Source organism: Malaya genurostris, chromosome 1 (genome assembly GCF_030247185.1).
Source record: "Malaya genurostris strain Urasoe2022 chromosome 1, Malgen_1.1, whole genome shotgun sequence".
Lineage (NCBI taxonomy): Eukaryota > Metazoa > Arthropoda > Insecta > Diptera > Culicidae > Malaya > Malaya genurostris.
Window position 1 is genome coordinate 159,399,526 of NC_080570.1, and position 21,660 is coordinate 159,421,185.

The window sequence follows — 21,660 nt, forward strand, 5'->3', positions numbered from 1 at the left end:
TTACATGAAGGATGTTCTTCTAGTCCCAAACTTAAGGGAGAACTTAATGTCAGTTAAAAAAATGGCGCTTGCGGGAATCAATGTTATTTTTTCTGGAAATTCTGTAGTCTTGAAGAGAGATAAAAATGTTATTGCAACCGGAAAAATGATTGGCAGTTTATATGAAATCGAACTGACGTTGGACAAAGCTTGTGCCAACAGTTGTGAGAAGAAATCTGTAAAATTATGGCATAAAAGGTTGGGACATATTAGCCAACATGGTATGGACATTATGATTCGTGAAGGAATGATAGCGGGTATCAAGAAATCGTCTGTAATTGGTTTTTGTGAACCTTGCGTTCAAGGAAAACAGTGCCGTGAGCCGTTCAAAGGAACGCGTCATCGTGCTAGTCGACTTCTGGAACGTGTTCATTCTGATGTATGTGGGCCAATACATCCTCCTGCCTGGAATGGTTCAAAATACATAGTTTCGTTTATAGATGACTACAGCCATTTTGCCATGATTTATTTACTGAAAAAGAAATCTGAAGTTTTCGAGAAGTTCTGTGAATATGATGCGTCAGTATCGGCAGCCTTCGGCTTGTCAATTTCCAAGGTAACTGTTGATCAAGGAACAGAATACTGTTCAAACGCACAAAAAAAATTTTATAAGAAGAAAGGGATCCAATTAGAAGTGACTGTTGCATATACTCCGCAACAAAACGGTGTTGCAGAAAGATTCAACAGAACTCTGCAAGAAAGAATTTGAGCTATGCTGATTGACTCTAACGTACCAAAGAATCTCTGGTGTGAAGCAGCTTTGCCATGTGTTTATGTGCTGAACCGAAGCCCCACAGTTACGTTATCTGATGGTGAGACGCCTGCAGAGAAATGGTATGGAAGCAAGCCCGATCTAGATAAACTACGAGTGTTCGGTTGTAGATGTTTTGAATGGATACCGAATCAACGACGGAAAAAGCTAGATCCAAAAAGCCGTGAGATGGTCATGGTTGGCTACGCACCGAATGGTTACCGACTTTGGGATCTTCAAACGCATAAAGTAACAATTGCTCGAGACGTAAAATTTGATGAATGCTCATTCCCGTATGCACAAAAAAGATTACTGAAAGACGTTACGTACGTAGATTTTTCGTTCGAGCAAGAGGGGGAAAATAAGACAGAAATTGGTCCTGTTTTTCTCGGAAACGATTCTGACAATAGTATAATGATGGATGAAGATGTTACTTTAACAGAAGCTGATAATGAAAACCACGGAAATCCGTTTGTGGAGGCAGCAGATGCGCTCCCTTTGCAAATGGAAGGACAAATGAACTTTGCAAATGGAAGGACAAAAAGTCTTTGTCTAGGCGTAGCGAACGGGAGCGCAGACTTCCCGGTAAGTTGTTCGATTATTTTGTAAATTATGGAGCAACTACTGGGCTCTCTACTTTCTCAGATGTCCCGATGAACTATCACGACATTTTAAGACGTGAAGACCAACAGAATTGGCTGAGTGCAGTACAAGAAGAACTAGAATCGATAAGATCTAATAATGTTTGGTGCTTCGTAAAGTGTCCAAATGATGTCAAACCCCTCAAGGCCAAGTGGGTATTCCAAATAAAGGATGGTGGCAATAGAAAGACGATGAGATATAAGGCGCGATTAGTGGCAAAAGGGTTCCTCCAAAAAGCCGGTCTGGACTATGAAGAAACATTTGCTCCAGTGGCAAAGCTAGCCACAATAAGGATTATTCTCGCTGTAGGTGTTCACCAAAGTTTTCTGTTTCACAATATGGATGTGAAGACAGCGTTCCTGTACGGTGAACTTAAACAACAAATTTACATGGAGGTACCTGATGGAGTTCAAGCACCACCGAATACTGTATGTAAACTACTGAAATCACTCTATGGATTGAAACAGTCACCAAGATGCTGGAATGAAAAGCTAAATGAGAAACTATTGAATTTGGGTTTCAAACGTTCCAGACATGATTATTGTCTTTACACACGACTACAGTCTGGAGATGAAATATACTTAGTCCTATATGTGGACGATCTATTGATATGCGAAGGAAATTGAAAAGCATCCTGGAACTAAAACAAAAGTTGACGACTATTTTCGCGATGTCAGACTGTGGAGCAGTTGCCCATTTCTTGGGTATTGATGTAGATTACAATACTAAACAAGGATACATGCGGCTATCGCAGACGGCGAATATAGATAAAATTCTGAAGCGCTTCGAGATGGTAGATTGTAATCCAGTAAAGTGCCCAATGGAAAAAGGAATACAGCTTACAAAAGAAGGAGAACCAACAACTGATCCATTCAGAGAACTTCTTGGGTGTTTGATGTACTTGATGCTGTCTACTAGACCGGATATATGTTACCCGATTGGATTTCTAGGACGTTTTCAACAAAATCCAACAGCTCAACACTGGCAATGCCTAAAGCGTGTGGTTCGTTATATCAAGGGCACAAGATCGAAATACTTAGAATACAAGAGAAATGTTTCAGCAGAACCATTGATAGGTTATGTTGATGCAGATTGGGCATCTGATACAGAGGATCGCAAGTCTGTAAGTGGATACGTATTCTTCGTATTCGGCAATCTTGTCAGCTGGTCGAGCAAGAAACAAAGTACAGTTGCGACATCGTCTAATGAGGCTGAATACATTGCTCTTAGCTCAGCCGTTTCAGAAACCATTTGGTTGTCTGGAATCCTTGATGATTTAAACCTGAGCTCCAGTAACCCAGTTACTATCTACGAAGATAATCAGGGTTGTATTGGAATGGCCAAAAATTGCGAATCCAAACGGTCAAAGCACATCGATGTGAAGCATCATTTTGTTCGAGAACATGTTACAAGTGGAAAGGTGAAAATTGAGTACGTGAAGACTGAGGAACAGCTGGCTGATCTTTTCACCAAACCAATGAAGATATGTCGCTTGCAAAAACTGGCAGAACGTCTTGGAATATCAGATTGAGAGGGGGTGTTATTGAAGTAGCAATCGGCTATTCTGATCTCTATTGGCAACAATAGTTTCTAATAGCAACGACCTAGTTGTTAGGAAAATTTAATATTCATTCCAAACTTGTAAGCCGTATGAACCAGATGTTATTTAATAAACCTTAGTCAAGTTCTACAAGTTTTTCTTTCTCGTTCCGGATATCGAATCCCAATACAAAGTCATCCTTCAACACGACAACGCTCGGCCTCACGTCGCAAAAGTGGTCAAAAAGTACCTGGAACCGCTGAAATGGGAAGTCTTGCCCCACCCGCCGTATTCTCCAGATGTCGCCCCTTCGGACTTCCACCTATACCGTTCGATGGCACACGGCCTGGCAGATCAACATTTTCGATCTTTCGAAGAGTTGGAAAAATGGATTGCTTCAAGGATAGCGTCAAAAGAGGACTCCTTTTTTCGAGCCGGGATCCGAAAATTGCCGGAAAGATGGGAGAAAGTTGTCGCTAGCGACGGACAATACTTTGAATAATACATCTGTAAGCACTTTTTCGCAATGAAGCTTTTAACTTTGGAAAAAAACGGCGGATACGTTGCCAAAAAACGAACCCTGCTGGAAACTATACTTGCAAAAAATATGCTTCTCAAGTAAAGACTGCCCCTGAAAGTATGGACGCACTTTGATTTCGCTGGAAATAATTCACAAGTGTTAGATATTCAATTTTTATTCGATATACTGATAATATTAGACTACAACAACAGAATATTATTCTCAACATTTGCTACTTAGCCATTGTAGACTGACTGGCGCACCTTCTTGCGAACGTTCCTCATTAAATTCCGTACAGACTTCTTGGCGACAAGTTTTGACACTTTTTCCAATCTTTTTCGAACTGTTGAATGGTTTCGGCGGCCGAGACATGTTTCCTTAAATGTGCCTTTGTTAATGCCTAAAATTCCTCAATTGGTCGAAGTTGTGGGCAATTTGGTGGATTCGTGTCTTTTGGGACGAAAGTGACATTTTTGTTACCATTGTACCGTTGATTTCGAGTAGTGGCAAGAAGCAAGATCTGGTCAGAAGACAACTGGATCCTTGTGGCTTCGAATCATGGGTAGAAGTCGTTTTTGTAAACATTCCTTGATGTATATTTCACTGTTCATTGAAGCAGTGGTGATGAAGGGTTTGGAAATCTTACCGCAGCTACAATTTGCTTGCCAGACCATAGCTTTCATACCAAATTTTTCGACTTCAATCGATGTCTCGGACTGGTTTAACACTTGCCCTTTTCGCACCGAATAATATTATGGTCCCGGCAAGGATTTGTAATCGAGTTTCACGTAGGTTTCGTCGTCCATGATTATGCAGTTCAAATTTCCAGCAAGAATCGTATTGTATAGCTTTCGAACCCCCGGCCTGATCGATGCTTCTTATTTCGGACTACGTTTTTGTTGTTTCTGCTTCTTATAGGTTCGAAGATTCAAACGTTCTTTAGCACGAAGAACATTTGACTTCGAAGTTTCCACTTTTTTGGCCACATCCCGAATTGAAACCTCCTTCTTTTGCTCGAACGCCTTCAGTATACGTTTATCCAACTGAGGGTAAGCAGGAACTTTTTTCCGACCCGTTTTCGGTTTATCCTCATTTCGCACAGCTTTCTCAGTGACTGTCCGCGTTCTGTGCACCATTTGTACAAAATTTTTCGACGTTGTTCTGCTGAAAGTCCACGCATTTCGAAGAAAAATAATGAAAACGAATAAACAACTGCACAAGTGGTTAGAGAAGAGTGTAAACAACAGGACGCAGCCATAAAAATTGACATGAAAAATCCGACTCACCCCATCATCCCTCTAAGAAAAAAAAACGCCCTACTGATGCCCTTCGTTGGTCCGATGAATGTCCAATAAATCGCCTAACGGGAATTTTGAAAGTTTCTACCATTTTTTGCATTTCTCCGACTTTACAACCGAGGGCCGAGTGTCATATACCATTCGACTCAGTTCGTCGAGATCACAAAATGTATGTATGTATATATGTGTGTGTATGTGTGTATGTGCGTGTGTGTCACTCAATTTTCTCAGAGATGGTTTAATCGATTTTCACAAACTTAGATTCAAATGAAAGGTCTTATGGCCACATACAAATTTCTTGAATTTCATTTGGATCCTACTTCCGGTTCCGGAATTACAAGGAAATATGTGCAAATTTGACTAAACAATGTGCACTCAATGTTCTCGGAAATTCCTAACATGCACATTATTATTAAACTGACTGCTAAATTTATCTAGTTGGCAGATCTTGTTGGCTAGTTAGTAATCTCATAAAACGGAACTCACTTTGATTGCTCAGCAACGGTTAAACCGATTTTCACATATCATGATTCAAATTAAAGCTCTCATTGTTTCTAAATATACTGTGCAATTTCATCCAGAACCGACTTCTGGTTCCAAAATTATTTGACGTGCAACTTTGTTCCGTTCGCAGCGTGCTTTGTTCGATTTCGTTGCCACATTGAAATCTATATTTTTCTGATGGAAAAAATGTAAATTACTAATTCTTTTATTCAATGTGTGTTAGTGTTATTACATGATCATGCTAACGATGCTTTTCTATAAAAGTACACTTATTACCTTTATCATATAGAAAGTTTATGCAATCACTTGAAAAACTGACTAGTGAAAATTGGCCCAGAGGGCTAAGTGTTCTATCTCATTCGACACAGTTCATCGAGCTGAGCAATGTATGTGTCTGTGTGTGTGTATGTGAGTGAGTATGTATCAAATAATGTTACTAATAAAATGAAAAATCTCCTAGTCCCATAGCCGTCTTTTAGAGTCTTCTAGATTTGGCTTAAAACTGATTCACTTACTGAAACGAACCGACTTCGGCTGTACTGGTTCCAAGTTCCCGGTTCCAGAAGTATCGGAAATAGTGGCCAAAAAGTTTAGAACGAGACTCACTCAATTCTCTCATAGATGATTTGATCGATTTTCACAAACAGGCTCAAACAAAGTTCCTATAGTCTCGTAGGCTGCTGTTTAATTTCATCCGGGTCCCACTTCCTGTACTATAGGGTAAAGTGTGTTTAATCATTTAGATGGACGATGCAAAATAAAGAAAAGTTTCTTATTTTATTCAAGATCGAAAAAAAAATTTCATCTCATAATCTTTTATTCATATTTTTGGAAATATAAGTACTATGAGAAAGGCATCATTACACCACTAGGTGGATTAAAACATGATTTTAAATAACTACTAATTACTAGGTACTTCAAGTCTAGAATTTTTCACAAGCTAATTCGAACTTGATCATATGCGACTGAACTCAAGGACAATTTTAATTTTTATATTCGATGAACCCTTCGTCAAAATTTTGAGAAATCGGAAGAAGAGATCCATTGAAACAGTTGGGAAAATTATAACCCTAATGTTGTACTATATCTTCGGCAACGTGTAACAAAATTTCATTTTCAGCAAAAACTGTGACATCTGCATTCACACTCTTGGAATTTAATGGAATATCCAAAACATTTTATCGCATGTTGATAGAAAAATGTCGCCATACCTTTATCTAACAAGTTTTCCCTTCCCGCTTCTTTCTGATTACAGAGTTCCGCACTCTTCGAACTCATCCTCCCAAGGTTTCATCGAACATAAGAATCGGACAGCACTGGTTTGGTGAATGCAGGCCGCTATTCGTTAAGCAATAGAGAGTGAAACTAGTAGGTGTATTCGTAACAAAAAAGAACAAAAACAAAACAAAGCAAAACCGTTTTACAGCAAGAGTTGGAAGTGCGGTTGGTTGGAATCGTTTGACAGTCGCGGAAACAGAAAAACTAAACGAATCCAAACCAAACAACAAAAAAAAAACGCATTGAGCAGGAAGGAGTTTCGAGCTAGTTAATTTCGGTGTAGATCTTAAGGTAAGTGATGGAAGTGAAATTTTACTTGGAATTGGGTTTAAAAAGATAAGACTGTAAACTTTTTTGTGAAGGATTATTTTAATAACTACGGCGTTTATATGATTTAATGAAGTATTTTATGATTCAATGGGCTTGAGCGCATTGAAACGATAAACACATTCATCAAACACAATACAGTTTCACAGCTCCTTGGAGTGTTGCCAGAATGCAGGCCTTTCCTGAAAGTTGAGACAATCTGCAATGTCAAACTAAGTTATCTCATCTACTTTGAAACAACCTTTACTGTAATTCCGTTCATTTGAAAGTTGAATTTTGTGTGATTCTATTTTTTCTTTACTTTTTGAAAATTTATGTGCCACTCTGCGCCTAAGATTTTTTGTGCAAGGCAAACTATTTGTGAAGTGACAATTTTGTTACACACTCCACTGAACTGTTTAAGTTTGCACTAAGCAGTTAAATTTGAGCTGCTTTGACGACTGACGACTCGAAGACGAAACGTAAAAAAATGAAAACGATAATGTGCCAAATGCACAGAAACGGCTTTTTGCCAAACCTCTAAATAACGAAATAATATGCCAATCGATAGATACCATTCTATGCTACATTACTTTACCAAGAATATTTTGGGTCGCTCTACCCTAAAGATGATCAAATAAGCTTTCGAAACGTTGACCACCAGGGGTGTTTCCCTTGGAACCACATGGATACCAGCACCATGGACACGATAGGTCACCTGGAATTTACAACCAAACCACCAACTGGTGGCTGATTCCTTCAAGAACTAAACAGACATTACAATTAGTAAAATTAACTAGTATTAAGTAAATTAATAAAATGCCCTCGGCATCTTAGAGTTAACGCAGTGTGCCCAAATTCTTCAAATCTGTATAAAATGTTCAAAACGACGAATGTAAAAATGAGAGATTCTCTTTGTTTACTTTCTCTTTCGATTATTACGGTACTCTTAGCAATCCTTCTCTCCAATTATTTACCGATAATAATAACTAAAGCTATCATCTTTTAATCTGCACTGAAGAAATTACCGAAAAAAGCAGGAATGTTTCGCAATAATCGAAAGAGAAAGTAAACAAAGAGAATCTCTCATTGTTACATTCGTCGTTTTGAACATTTTATACAGAAATGCCATTTCGCGGTTTTTGAATTCAGATTAGGTTTCCAATAACTTTTCAAATATCATTTTGCAGAGTGGGTGAATTTTTAAAATGTATAACCGATAGGACATTTTTTTCGAATTTCGTTTCGTTGGTATTAGAATCTTCTGAATGGAGTATCCTTTTGTCGATTGACCTAAATACTTCAATGTAAGTTTTCCAGCCGGTAATTTAATTTCAAACGTTTTGCTGATTGGACAAATTCTTCGAATATCATTTTACCGATTAGCTGATTTTTCCAAATTTCGCCATTGTCAAAAGTTGCCGAATGTCATTTTACCGGTTGTTAAAATTTGCCGAAAACAATATCATTTTGTGGATTGACTTCATCACGTTAATATAATGTTTCCTACCGGTAATTTCATTCCGAATGTGATGCTGATTGTTCCAATTCTTCGAATGTCATTTTACCGATTAGTAGATTTTTCCGAATGTCATTTTGCCAGTGGCAAAATTTTTCGATTTTCTTTTTGGCGGTTGTTAACATTTGCCGAAAGGAATGTTATTTTGCCGATCGACTTAGTTATTTTAATGTAATTTTTCCGACTGGCAGTTTAATTTCAAATGTGCTGCTGATTGGGTTAAAATTTGCCGAATTGAATGTCAGTTTATCGATTGACCTAATTATTTCATTTTATGTCATTTATCGATTGACTTAATTACATCAATGTAATTTTTTCGACCGGTAATTCTTCGATTAGCAGAATATCTCGAATGTCATTTTTCTAGTTATTAAAAATAGTCATTTTTCTAGTTTTTAAAAATTGCCGAATGGTATGTCATTTTGTCGATTGACTCCATTACTTTAATGTAATTTCTCTGACTAACAATTTCATTTGAATTGTGATGCTAACTGGGAAAATTTCATCGAATGTTATTTCATCGATTAACAGGAATTTCCAAATGTCATTTTGCCTGCTGGTAAAATTTGCCGAATAGAATGTCACTATGACGGTTGACTACATTACTTTAATGTAATTTTACCGACCGCTAATTCCATTTCAAATGTGATGCTGATTGGAAAATTCTTCGAATGTCATTTTCACTGATTAGCAGATTTTTCGAAATTCATTTTGCCGGTTGTCAAAATTTGGCCGAATGGAGTGTCATTTTGTCGATTGACTTAATTACTTTAATGTAATTTTTTCGGCCAGCAATTTAATTTCAAACGTTTTGCTGATTGAGCTAATTCTTCGAATGTCATTTTACCGATTAGCGTATTTTTCCGAATGTGATTTCGCCAGTGGCAAAATTTTTCGATTTTCTTTTTGGCCGTTGTTAACATTTGCCGAAAGGAATGTAATTTTGCCGATCGACTTAGTTATTTTAATGTAATTTTTCCGACTGGCAGTTTAATTTCAAATGTGCTGCTGATTGGGTAAATTTTTCGAATTTCTTTTCATCTATTACAGATTTTTCCGAATATCATTTTCGCGGTTGTTAAAATTTGCCGAATTGAATGTCAGTTTATCGATTGACCTAATTGTTTTAATATAATTTTTCCGACCGGTAATTTCATTACAAATGTGATGCTGATTTACTTGAATGTCATTTCACCAGTAACTAAATTTTTCGAATATAATTTTACCGATTGTTTAAATTTGCCAAATGAAATGTCATTTTATCGATTGACTTAATTACATCAATGTAATTTTTTCGACCGGTAATTCATCGATTAGCAGAATATCCCGAATGTCATTTTGCCTGTTGTTAAAATTTGCCGAATAGAATGTCACTCTGACGGTTGACTTCATTACTTCGGTGTAATTTTACCGACCGCTAATTCCATTTCAAATGTGATGCTGATTAGAAAATTATTCGAATGTCATTTTCACCGATTAGCAGATTTTTCCGAATGTCATTTCGCCAGCGGCAAAATTTTTCGAAATTCTTTTTGACGTTTGTTAAAATTTTCCGAAAGGAATATCATTTTGCCGATTGACTTATTTTCTTTAATGTAATTTTTCCGACTGGCAACTTAATTTCAAATGTGATACTGATAGGGCAACATTGTCGAATGTCATCTATTACAGATTTTTCCGAATGTAATTTCATCGGTTGTTAAAATTTTCCGAATGGAGTGTCATTTTGTCGATTGACTTAATTACTTTAATGTAATTTTTCCGGCCGGCAATTTAATTTCAAACGTTGCGCTGATTGAACTAATTCTTCGAATGTCATTTTACCGATTTGCAGAATTTTCCGTATGTCATTTCGCCAGTGGCAAAATTGTTCGATTGCCATTTTGACGGTTGTCAAAATTTGCCGAAAGGAATGCTGATTGGGAAAATTTTTCGAACCGATTGGCAAAGAAATTTGTGTCATTTTGCCGATTAAAATTTACCGAATGGAGTGACATTTTGCGGATTGTAATTTTTCTTGCCGGTAATTTCATTTCAAGGGTGATGCTGATTGTGCCAATCATTCGAATGTCATTTCACCGATAAGCAGATTATTTCGAATGTCATTTTGCCAGTCGTTCAACTTCGCAAAATGGAATATCATTTTGACGATTGACGCATTTACTTTAATACAATTTTCCTGACCGGCAATTCCGTTTCAAATGTTATGCTGACTGGGAAAAATCTTTGAATGTCATTTAATCGATTAGCATGATTTCCCGAATGTCATTTTGCCATCGGCAATTTTTTTCCGAATATCATTTTACCGATTGTTTAAATTTGGTAAATGGAATGTCATTTTATTGATTGACGCAATTACTTTAATGTAACTTTGCCGACCGCTAATTTTATTCCCAAATGTGATGGTGCACTCAAAAAAAAATTTGAATTTTACAGGTGACTTAATCCCTCATACGATGTAATTCATAAAGACCTAGTTTTTCAAATAACGGAAAATCTCATTTGTAATGACTTAATGTTAGATGAACTTCATTTTTACTGGTAATTCTTCCGACTGATAATTTGATTTCAAATGTGATACAGACTGGACCAATTCTTTAAATGTCATTTTACCAGTGGTAAATTTCGAATTTCATTTGGCCATTTATTAAAATTTGCCGAATGGAATGTCATTTTGTCGGTTAACCTAATAACTTTAATGTAATTTTTCCGATCAGTAAATTTATTTTAAATGTGATGCTGATTAGCCCAATTATGTTTCGAATGCCATTTCATCGATTAGCAGTTTTTTTTCGAATGTCATTTCGCCAGCGGCAAAATTTTTCGAAATTCATTCAGCCGAATGGAACATCATGTTGACGATTGACTCAATAACTTTAATGTATTTTTTCATTTCAAATGTGATGCTGATAGGGCAACATTTTCGAATGTCATCTATTACACATTTTTCCGAATGTAAATTTGTCGGTTGTTAAAATTTGCCGAATGGAGTGCCATTTTGTCGATTGACTTAATTACTTTAATGTAATTTTTTTGGCCGGCAATTTAAACGATTTGCTGATTGAACTAATTCTTCGAATGTCGTTTTACCGATTAGCAGAATTTTACGTATGTCGTTTCGACAATGGCAAAAATTTGCGAATGTCATTTTGCCGGTTGTTAAAAATAATCCAACTTTTAAAATGTCATTTCATTGAATAGCCGATCTTTCCGAATGTCATTTCGTTAGAGGCAAAATTTTCCGAATAACCGATTGTTCAAATTTGGCGAATGGAATGTCATTTTATCGATTAACTTAATTACTTGAATGTAACTTTTCCGACCGGTTATTTCATTTCAAATGTGATGCTGATTGGGAAAATTTTTCGGATGTCATTTAATTGATTAGCGAATTTTCTTGAATATCATTTCGCCAGTGGAAAAAATTTTCGAATGTCTTTTTGAAGGTTGTTAAAATTTGCCGAATGATCTGTCATTTTGTTGATTCACTTTGAATTGTTTTGCTGATTCAAATGTTTTGCTAATTGGACAAATTCTTCGAATGTCATTTTACCGATTAGCAGAATTTTCCGAATATCGTTTCGCCAATGGCAAAAATGTTCGAATGATTGAGTAATTTTTCCGATAGTCTTTTCGTCGATCGAGTGAATTCTTAGACTGAAATGTTGCAAATCGGGAAAATTTTGCGATTATTATTTTACCGATCAGGTAAATTATTCGAAAGCGGGCGTTATATCATTTAACTAACCGATCGATATTTTTTTTCGAATGATAATTCACCGATTAATTAAATACTTCGAATGTCATTCTTTCGATAATGTTAGTTTGAAGAAAGACAACGGTTAGGGAAATTAATAAAATGACATTTCACCGATCGCTGAAAAGTTTTGAATGACATTTCATCAGTTGGGTAAACTATTTCAGTTTCAACAATTTCGTTGATTGGTTAAATGTTTCGAATGTCATTCCGCTGAATAGGAAAATTCCTAAAATATCATCTCAGTGGTTGGTATATAGCTTCGAGTTTCTTGTTTCCTATCGATGGAATACTTCAAGTGTCATTTCGCTTATTGGTTGAACTTTTCGAATATCATTTTGCGGATCGTGTAATTTGTTTGAACATCATTAAGCCACTGATAAGCTGAATTTTTCGAATGCCATCTCGATGATTGGGTGAATTCTGCGAAGGTCATTTCATGGAAAATATTGAATCAATTGAATAAAGCAAGGCGACCGCAGGCTTGGCTGGGGGCTTTGCCACATCTGACAGATATGTTTGCGTGTATTTAAACATTTTTACTAGAGGGCCTATAACCTAAGTGACATCTCATCCGTAATACTGGCAACAATTCAAAACGAATTGTATTTGACAGGTCGTTTGCTCGTTTGGAACAAAGCTGTCATTCCAAACGCTCCAAGCATTCATCACTCTGGTTTAGGGCACTCTAATTTTGACCAATTAAAATACATTTGAATTAGAATTTTATCTCCGATTTATTGATAATCGATTCGGTAACAGAATCAACATACACACTAAAAGCCAAAAACCCCAAAAGTTGTCAAAATTTTCGGCATTGTAATTTTCCGTTTTTTTATCTTTTCTCTATCAACAGCGCATCTCATCATCTTTCGTGAAATAATTAGGCATTTTTCCTTGAATAATATAAATAGACACATCAAACTCGTCGCATCACCTAGAACCCATGACTGCGCAACATTTTTTGTAACGAATAAATCAAAATAATAATTAAAAAAAAAGAACTCAATCTTTAGACAAAATATTCATACCGAACTTAGTCAAATTTAAAACAAAAACCAAAATTTCTTCATGGAGGAAGCAAAAAAACCCTACCGCTAAGCAGTAAACTACCAAGTTAGATATCGTTTTATTTCGTGTAAAGTAAATAACAAAAAAAAAACAAAGGAACAACGCACATAAACAAGCCGGTGGAACGTGAGTGACGGAAGCGCTTCCGAACAACAAGACATACCTTTTCAAACTATATAGCAGGAGTACGGATGAAAACAGGAAACAACTTCACCTTCTAAATCTAGCGGAATTTTCGAGTGTCAACGCACGAAGCAGCCGGACAAAGTGACCGGAGTTTGTAACACGAATCTAATAATCAACGGGAAAACGGTGAGTGAAAATCAATTCCATCTTGCGCTCTGTGTTCTGTTTCTGCATGTTGCTAAGTTTTTAATAAACCCATCAAATTATTGACTATTCAGTCAACTGTCACCGTCTGACAGTTGATACAAGAAAAAAAAACGAGCAGTTGATCATAAAATCCCAACGTCGTCTAGAAGATCCAAAATGCCTGCATCGAGCAGCAGCAGCAGCAGTGCAATCGGATGACATTTGCTTGCGGATTTAGACAAAAATTTAAATTTAGCACATTTCTAGGCAAAAACGAAAATTGCAATAGCGGTTAGGGTTTCGGTGCGATCCGTACACTCTACACGCACCGCACCGCGTCAGGCAAGGCGCGGAGAGAGAACAAAACAACAAACCAACTGCTTCGAAAACGAAAACAACGTTTTCCTCATAGTTACCGGGTTGCATAAAGGTGGTACCTTTGTAGAAAACGCAGCCTGCTTTGGGTTTTGTTTCTGCGTTTGACTTTTCAAGGGGAGACAGAAAAACGGCCGAACGGCAAACCAGTGCCAGTGCCAGGTTTATCAAAACATATGCGCGCATATCGCGAAAATGAGTTTCAGAAGAATTCTGTCAGGCGGCTCTCGACGACGACGACGACGACGACGACGATGACGTCCAAGGAAAGGGTGGTGGAGCTGAATGCTAACTGCCGTAATAAATGTAGACCACGAGTCAATGACATTTGGTCGCGTTCTAGGTGGGTATTAGATAAGCCTGCCGGGTGTCATTCACTTGTGATTTTCGCTCTACGGAAAATGAGTTTTTATTGAATTCGGCTGTTTTGATCAGATGCTTGTAATAATCAAGCTCAGATTTAATGTTTGGTTCAGAAAAATTAATTATTCGTCACGGAAGTTAGTTGTTCTATCCAAAGCAACACTCCACTGTCGGTAGGCTTAGAAAAAAAAACACATAAAAGAAACGAGTAATTTCCCCCTTATTCACACCAACTTTACGATTCCAGACGAGGCTTGTCACGAGCAGCTGTTCATCACAGGCTTGTCAGACGGGGTAAGCAAGGTGCCAAAGTTGTACGACCGAATATGTAAAAAAAATATTACGATCGTACATTTTTATTTTCATTTCCTTACAAATTTGACCATTTCGTTTAGTTGGGAAGTGTTTTATTGTAGTTTAATGGTATTTTATTGACTGTTTGAATTCAAACTGAAACGATTTACCAATGGTTTTTTTTCTTGTCACGGAACAGTAGGCTGTGACATATTCACTGTTGCGTTTCCGAACGTGGATACTAGATTAGTGTCAGAATGGTACTTTTGACTGATATGAAAAATCTATCAAATTCGCAAGCTCCCGCTGTCTGAAAAATGAAGCCTTAAAGATTTTTGTTTTTCGTTTCGGTCTTCCAAAGTTTGAATTTCTCGTTTCATTACATGATTGACAGATAATCATCAAAACTCAAAGAAGCGCATCAATTCACAAATAGAATCAGAAATATGAACTGAAGGAGAAGATATGACTCAGTAAATTTTGAGCGGATTTTTTGTTTCACCAAAACGACAATTTGGTTGAATGGGCCTCGTAGGCCGTTTTTGCGAATTTACCTCACTAGTCATTCATCTGAGCAACCGCTTTTATGGCTGTACTTTCTACCTTCAGCTTCGGATCCTTATATAACTTGAAAGAGAGTTCATTTGGTTTAGCAAGCTTCAGAGTTCATCGTTTTCTCAGCGGCATCTCAAAACATCTGTCTTTTGGCCCCAGTAGTATGGTTTCTGCCAGTTCATAGTGTACGTGAGAATTTATTAACCAAACAATAATTCAATCTGGAAGGAAAGTATTTTCCATTAATGAGTGAGACATACTTTATCAATGACGAAATGACCTTGACATATTTCCATCAGCTTCCAACGTTTGAATGAGTTGCTTAGAACAGGGGAGACCGAGGCACGATGATCAGCCATCCTGAAAATGACAGACTTCCCAAGGCGAGTGAGCGAACTGGTTCGAACGAGCGTCACATCACGGGCGTAAATCGTGAATTGATCCAAAATTTAACCGATTTTCCAATAAAAAAAAGCATTGGAGGAGGGAAAAATGAAACCAAACATAAGTGCGTACGCTGGGGAAGGAAAAGGTAGAAGTGAAGCTGAAAAAGTTTATCAATGCTGCCAAAACTAGGTCCAGAATAGTTAAAAAGACTAAAAATTAAGGGGATTTGATGTGTTTTACATATACATATTTTCTCAAACTCGGCTGACCGACAATGACATGCAGACGGCGCTTCGATCGGTTAACAGGTTAACATCGTTGAATTTTGGGGCGGTAAATTCTCAGTTCTCGCCGCTTGATCATCTTTAGATTCGCGGAACAATATTATTCAATAAATAGCACTCTCACTACTAAACACACACTTGCCACACCTGCTCTATCACTCAAAATAACTATTTCAACCGAATTTTTAACTATACATATCAAACAACACATTGAAATTATACTTTTTCGAGAGCAGCACCACGACACCGCATCGCACTCCCAGTGATGCTAACTCTCCTATCAAAAAGTCTAACCAGAAAGAGTACAGAAATTCCGAAAGCAAAACTCGGCCAACTAGCCCCGGTTTCCCCTATCAGCAACAGAGTTTTATAGAACTTTCGCGTTGGCATGTTTTGCAGTGCTAATTTATTAGTTGTAAACTAACTCCACCATGATGGCTGGCTGTTGATTATTTATCAGCGTGCAGCTCGAAAAATAAATAGAAAGTTCATCGGCTGTATTCTCAGCTCGCATTTGTGCGTATGTCAGTTCTGCGTTGGTAAACATGGAATTTAATTTGTCGAGAGTTCTCCCAAAGGTTCAAGTTCGTCTAACTCATCGTTAATTGAATTACTGCGCTCGACCTATCGTCGACGATGTGACAAAATATTAGACACTCGTTAAAGCATGTTGACGTAGGACTATGTCAATATACTGTTTTGGATATCACTTGGAATCCTTCAAGAATTAAACAGTGGTTGTAAGTTTTAATCACCAGTCATTCAACATTAAACACGATCTCTAGTTTTTCACTGAATATGGTAAGCTGGTTTTTTTTTCTAGGTCAAAGTACAACAACAGAAATTCAGTTTATTGATTATCATTTTAAGTTGTGGCGGCACGCCGCTCGAATCAGCTGTCGATATGACAGTTTGTTTTTCGGTGCTGTTACGCAGTCGAGGCAGCCTTCGTGTGCTGTTACCTGCGTGGCGGCAAGGACCCCGAAGACGAATAACAAAAAAAAAACGTAATAATAACAATCTTCAGGACAGCAGCAGCACAGCTGCTGTTCAATTACGCCATACGAGGAGCTGTGAAATTGTTGTAAATTCGACTTACATGCGATGATGTTCGACGGCTGAACACTTTTTTTTCCTTCACTTACACATACCCATTTCCCACCCGGTCGCGGTGAAGGAAGTGCACATGGTTTCTAGGGACCCATCTGAGAACAGCTGCTGCCGTTGGAACCGATGTTGAGCTTGAAGGGACGAAACAGAAACGAAACGTAGGCAAACGACAACAATGACCCCGAAGAAAGGAAATGCACTGCATACACCTTTCGCTCATCTGTCGTTCGTTTTTTTCTTGTGTGGTGGAACGGCTGCAGATCGGAAGTCAATCGACCGCGCAAAGGATGATGAGTCCTTTTTTTTTTTCTTCAGAGGTCTCTCGTTTTCAGTATTCGTCTTATCGGATCCTCGTAATTGGGTTATATATGCAACCGCCTCAGCAACGGCCATGTGCTTTGGCGGTTGGTCTGATCGTTTTACTTTCATACAGAAAGGTTATGAAGTCACTTTCAAATTTCACTCGTTTCAGCTCGTTGTAATCAGAGCATATTAAACACTTCGATTCGTTTAGGAAAAAGCAAACAAAACGTGGTCATGAAAATAACACAAACTGATATCCATGGTGATACAACGTTTGTTTTAAATAACTGACTGAGTGACTCTCAGCCTACTTCGTCCTTTTTCTGCAATCAGTAATTCAGCAGGGTTGGACCGAGGATGATGAGACTTCCGAGTTTACAACAGATTTGGCATATTTCGCATAGTTTTTAATTTTTTTAAGGAAATTTGCGGAATCAATCAAACCCAAAATTTTTGATTCACGCTTACTCGATTTTTTACAATTCCGAGCGATCTGACAACCATTTACCTGTCAATCTCCAGCACTCTTATAGACTTTTCTCTGAGGTCAAATCTGTAGATTTGGTTTCAAGTGTACTTATACTCGTATATGTACATAAAATTACCAGCTTGGAGTACTAAGCTATAATTGCTGACTCACAACGCGAAGCGAACGGTGGCGAATAGATGTATGATTGCCCTTCTGATTGGCTATCCTAAAAATTTTGCAGGATAATGTAACAATATTTAATTATTTTCCATTGATACATAAAGAACTATTTATAAATCTGTAGATTTCTGGAGAAATAATGTCTGTAGATCCGTAGAAAAGGCAGTAATTAAATCCGTAGGGCTGGCACCGCACAGAAAAAAAGGATGAAACTTACACGACCTGTAAACCGATAGTACTATGAAATAGACATCAGTTGAAACGAAAATCTGATTTGAAACTATGATTGATGTAAAATTACATTAAGATTCATTTAGTTTTTCATTGAACAAGACTGTATATTTACAAACCGCTTAGTTTTGTAATGTAACTTTCCATTTAATTGCTTGCTCCAAATATGTGCATGAAAATAAATGTAAATTCACAAAATATTTTTATCTGTGCGCTGCTTATAGATCGTGCCTAAACTTCAAGTGCTATAAAATGTAAGATAATTTCGGCTTCAAGTGAAAACGATTCACAGAATAAAAAATATCATGAATTTTACAGGTGACATAATTCCACAAACGACACGCTAAAATATAAATTCCTGGGGATGTTTTGACCATTCTATTTTTAGCCTTTTATCGCGGTGTATTTGTTTTCAGTAATGTCAGCGCAAATCAATAATTGATTATGCGTTTCAATTTTGTTCTCGTTATTTGGCAGTAACATCAAACTGAGAAAAAGTTTCGTTATCAATTTCTGTATTCTATATCTCTTTCTGATTTCAGTATACTGTTCTATATCATAGGAATATTCACCTGTTTCCGATTTTGAATTTTCAACTGGCAAGACGACCAATACTAAGCAAATTGAGTAATCGATAAATACGAATATCACATCAAATGCAGAAGAAAATAATTATTTTAGCAAGAAAGTGGATCGTTTTCTTTATATTTTGGTAGTAAATTATATACTCCTATTTCTAAACTTTCAGCTACGTTTAGTTTCCATGGGTGAGAAATTTAACTGAAAACTTTTATGTGATTCGTTGGAAGTTCATAATCTTCTAACAAAGCTTGTTCACATGCTTTTAACTTTGAATGGCATCCTTAATGAACTCTATAGAGGCTATCGAAATTTCTCCGAGATGCGCTTTGAAACTTTATTTATATGTTCCGGATTTTTTCAAATTATCTTGATGGTCTTTTGTAGATCCTACTAAATCCAGACCAAAACTTTTATAGTTTTGTTTGAGCGGATGTGCAATATCATGGCAGGTTCCTATGGAAATTCTTTTTAAATTTTCTGATGGTTGAGTTAAAGTAGTAAGTGATTGTTCTTGCCTTGCTCTTCAATGTGAAAATTGACTTTTGAACGGAGGCCTAATGTCATATACCATTCGATACAGTTCGTCGAGATCACATAATGTCACTCAATTTTCTCAAAGATGGCTGAACCGATTTTCACAAACTTAGATTCAAATGAAAGGTCTTATGGTCCCATAGACTTATGTTAAATTTTATCCCGATCCGGCTTTCGGCTCCGGAATTACAGGGTGATATGCACCAAAAAAAAAAAGGAAAATATTGTCACTTACTTTCTTCTTAACACAAACAATGCGTGCTTTGTTCTATTTCATACACGCTATAAAGAAATCGAAACGGATACGAATGTCTGCTACTGGTGTGTGGTTTCGGTAAAAGATGGTGCTGCGGTTGATAAAAATCTTAGTTATTTTATGATAAGTTCCTGAATTTGTTGTGGATACTACTTCCGGCTCCCGAACCACATGGTAAGTAGGATTTTTTTTTAGAACTTTCCTGTTTCCGTCAAAGCGAATTCCATAGTCATATTGTTATATTGAGTAATATGAGAAAGGCATAATTACACCACTAGGTGGATTAAAGCAGGTTTTTTCAACAGTAAACCTATTTTTCCAATATCAAAGATTGTCGTTAAGGTTAAGGTTAATTAATTATATGATGAAAAGCTGTCATGTTAGCCTGATGGGAATGATTAGAGGTATAACCTAAAATACTTTTCGTATGGATTGGCTTCCTATATATGAGATTTTCTAAGAATTTCTTAGTAAGAAAGGTAAGCTGCTATTATTTTCTTCTTCACAAATGAATTCAATGCTTTTGTGAATGTTGTCGAAATATTGTATCTCACTCAGTGCAGTAAAAATTCATTCAATTCAATCGAAACTGAATGAATGTGGAACACATTGACGATCACCCTACTGCAGTAAACTTCACCTTCTGGCACACACACAACGTTCGCTAACGTACCTAACGGGCAGCATTCCGTTCTTCACTCGTTTCTCTTCCAATCGAAGCTCAGTTTTACCACCGTCAGTTGATATCTCTTTCAATAGTGTGAGAGCGGCCTTCAAATGAGGTTCATGTAAACATTCGAATTGGTTCAAGATAATAGGTGAAGACAAATTAGATAGCTGAAATATCATTCACAGAATATACATAAACTAATAGTTTCCTTCTTCAGTTTTCATTTTTAATACTTTAATTCTATTCATTCGTACTTGCTCACTACCAACAGTGAAGACAATGAAGCAGCTAGACTATTTGGCACTTGAAACTGAGCCAATTCAAATGACTAGGTACGATTACTCAACTGACGCCGAGTTCTGGGAGCTTTACTTGAAAATGGCAGCAAAAGTCAAATGAATTAGTAGGAACATGCTGACGGTCAGTGGCCATAAATTTCATTTTCATCTGATATTATTTGATTGAAAATGAAATTTTACCGCACTGATCTCACTATGTATCGAGTCGGTATTTAATAGAAATGATAAAATCTCATAAAGTCCCATCTCAGATCCATAGAGGAAATTGGGAAATACCTATGAAATTGCCATTATTTGAATGCTTGTGACAATTATCTCTACTATATCGACCTTCCACTAAACGAGGCCAAATTTTAAGAAAAGATGCAAGTAATCATAAAAACGTTCCTCATTAAATTCCGTACAGACTTCTTGGCGACAAATTTTGACCCTTTTTTCCAATTTTTTTCGAACTGTTGAATGGTTTCGGCTGCCGAGACATGTTTCCTAAAATGTGCCTTCGTTAATGCCCAAAATTTCTCAATTGGTCAAAGTTGTGGGCAATTTAGTGGATTCATGTCTTTTGGGACGGAAGTAACATTTTTGGTAGTATACCATTCTACCGTTGATTTCGAGTAGTGGCAAGAAGCAAAATCTGGCCAGAAGACAATAGGATCCTTGTGGCTTCGAATCATGGGTAGAAGTCGTTTTTGTAAACATTCCTTGATGTATATTTCGCTGTTCATTGAAGCAGTGGTGATGAAGAATTTCGAAATCTTACCGCAGCTACAAATTGCTTGCCAGACAATAGCTTTCTTGCTAAATTTTTCGACTTCAATCGATGTCTCGGACAGGTTTAACACTTGCCCTTCTCGCACCGTACAATATTGTGGTCACGGCAAGGATTTGTAATCTAATTTGCTTCTTATAGGTTCGAAGAACATTTGACTTCGAAGTGCCCACTTTTTTGGCCACATTTCGAACTGAAGCCTGCTTCTTTTGCTCGAACGCCTTCAGTATACGTTTATCCAACCGAGGGTTAGCAGGACCTTTTTTTCGACCCGTTTTCGGTTTATCCTCAAAGGTGTTATCCCCACCGAACTTCCTGATTGTATTTCGCACGGCTTTTTCACTTACTCCTTCCATTTTTGCTATCTTTCTCAGTGACAGTCCGCGTTCTGTGCACCATTTGTACACAATTTTTCGACGTTGTGTTGCTGAAATTGCACGCATTTCGAAACAAACTAATGAA

At 37.1% G+C, this 21,660-nt stretch overlaps 1 protein-coding gene across 3 annotated transcripts in view; it reads left to right on the top strand.

The window, feature by feature from the left end:
- Positions 1-21,660, top strand: part of LOC131426476 (RNA-binding protein MEX3B-like) — a 98,465-nt gene that overhangs the window by 50,866 nt on the left and 25,939 nt on the right. For all 3 annotated transcript variants that reach the window (XM_058589236.1, XM_058589238.1, XM_058589237.1), the window contains 2 exons: positions 6,550-6,863; positions 13,011-13,537. The gene's annotated coding sequence lies outside the window, so the exon portion shown is untranslated. The remainder of the gene's footprint in view (positions 1-6,549; positions 6,864-13,010; positions 13,538-21,660) is intronic.